Below are 2,682 nucleotides of genomic sequence, written 5' to 3'. Positions count from 1 at the left end.
TGACTTCAAATAAAGATCTGTTTGGTATCACACTAGCCCCTTCCCCTCCCCAGAAAACTTTGGACACCTTCTGGCTCTGGTTAGAAACTAAGATGGATGGGTTTTGATAAATGTCAACTAAGAGGCATCAGGCCCAGGAAAGCTGGTTTGGAAAAGGAAGAAAGAACTTTAACAACGGTACTTTCATTTCTTCTCCCTTTAGGAGGGAGTCCTGTTTGGGTAGTTTCCTGGTACAGCATCCTGACCCTCCTGAACAGCTGCTAGTAGAGAAGCTTTGAGGTCCAGGCTCTGATACAGAAGTGGTGTTTGTCCAGCTCCTGCTGCCTCTGGCCTGCAGCATCAACCTTGGTCTGAGCACTCTCATGTTTTATACTTTTAAAGAAAAGATTTTGAGACCTATTTGTTTTTATTTTTGAAGCCCAAGAAAATCTCTAGTTCTCTCTTTTTATCTATTTATGTTGTACCTAACAATAAAGAAAGAAATAAAAGCTCCTGAAAACAATAATAGCTTTCAAAATTCAATTAATATGAAGTATAGTAAGTAAATCAAAACTTTTGAACAGAATTACTAAAATAAAGCCGAAGAAATTTAAAATAGAATATGTTATTAAATATCTTAATGCAAAACATTTACATTAATATCATGTTAGCATGCTAGAGGAACATAGGATTATTTAGTTGAAAATAGAATTCTATATCTTATTGAAGCTGGAGAGACACTCAGAGGTCAAAATAGTACTGTTTTTGCACAAGACCTGACTATGATACCTAACACCCATGTAGATTGACTCATAGCCTCCTAACTCTACCTCCAGGGGTTCTGATGCCTCTAGCTTTCACTGGAACACCTACACATGATTGTATACCTACACACAGGCACACAATACCCATAATTATAAATAATAGAATCAATCTTAAAAGTTAGGCACCTTATTTTACACAAATTGGTCATATGGACATATAGCTGATTCTACAATCTTTATATGCAATTACTGAAAATCCTAGGCTACAGAGTGAAACCTTTACTTAAAAAATAAAAAGTAAGTATTTAGTAGTACTGGAAAATGCTAATTTTAGATACCATGAAGTAAAAGTTTAAAAAAGGATTAACTTCTCATTTCTTACTATTTCTACAACTCAACCAGTCTGCATCTGTTGGAGTGTATATGCCTCATTGTATTAGACTATATTTCAAAACAGTTGGGATGGCTTCTTGCTTCACTTAAAAACATATGGCTGGTATATAAAGACAATGTGTAAAGGAGCTCTAAACTTTAGGACTGTAAACCTTGAGAGTTAGTCTATACTGCAGCAAAAGCAAACAGTAGGTCATAGGGAGAGAGGAGTTTATGTTTGTGGTGCAGTATGTATGTGTATGTTAAGCCGAGAAGGCAAAAGAGATAGATAGATAGATAGATAGATAGATAGATAGATAGATAGATGGCTGATAGAGCAAGAAGAAGAGACAGAAACAAAGAAGATAGATTTTAAAACTAGGATACAAATTAATCCAATTGAAAATAACTTTAGGTCTCACTTTAAGGTATTTCTATTAGGAATTGTTTTCAGAGAATTGTTTAGATCCATGGCAAATTTAGGTATATTTAGATATATCTACATACATATACTATACATTGATATTATATGTCAATGTATACATAGTAACTACAGAATTGTGTGAGGTTAAAATAAGTGGGAGAAAATTTATAGTAAAATAACAAGTGCTTCTTTTAACAAGATTAACTGTAGAATAAGAATAAAAAAGTATAAAAGCACAATAGAAATTTTTAAAAAATTAGAGTGTGTGTTTAGGTAACAAGAGAATGAAAAGTCTTAATAAAGGGCCAAGGAGCTGCCTGTGTTGGTGAAGAAGCAAGAATGTGGAAAGCAAGCAGAGGGATCCCAGGTGGATAATGTAAACCAGTATTTAAAAAATTACTGGACATGGTGGTGGACACTCATTGTCTTAAAGCTAGGGAGGTCAAGATGGGTAGGAACCATGGAATTGTGTTCAGCTTTTATAGCTTCCTTGACAAGTGCCTGTGGAAAATTCCTAAAGTTATCTTGTGGCCGAGAGAGAGAGAGAGAGAGAGAGAGAGAGAGAGAGAGAGAGAGAGAGACACCACCATTTACGTTTCCACAAAGGCTTAGCAGTAAGATGCTAAAAAAATTTGCAAAACCTTGGTATGATACTTTCAAGAAAAATAAGCTTGGATGTTACTCAGTTCTTATGTTGTTTACATTCTGAAACTAAATATAAATGAAAACAAACTTGAAATAAAGTTTTGCCTAAGGAAATATGTGAATATATGTATATAATATATAATGTATCTTATTAAATGTGTAATTTATGGACTAATATATATTATATAATATATTTTAATGAATATACAACATGAATTAAGCATATTAATCAGAACTTTTAAAAAAGATTTTGGATATGTTGTTTCTAAATTTCTGTATTTGGAAAGAAAGTAAATCTGAGTAGAAGATGATAAAAATAATGTAAAATGGTTAGTCTGTGTAGATTCACTATTAACTCCAAGAATACAGCTAAGAAGACAAAGCCTAAATTAAAGACACATTCATAAATTTAGATCACAGTTACAGAATGAATTGGAGATAAGTATATAAAAAAGTAAACAAGTAACAAAGATTGGCAGGATAGCTCTAAACCACAAG

The sequence above is a fragment of the Arvicanthis niloticus genome, chromosome 25 (genome assembly GCF_011762505.2).
Source record: "Arvicanthis niloticus isolate mArvNil1 chromosome 25, mArvNil1.pat.X, whole genome shotgun sequence".
Lineage (NCBI taxonomy): Eukaryota > Metazoa > Chordata > Mammalia > Rodentia > Muridae > Arvicanthis > Arvicanthis niloticus.
Note: the sequence above shows the minus strand (reverse complement) of the source record.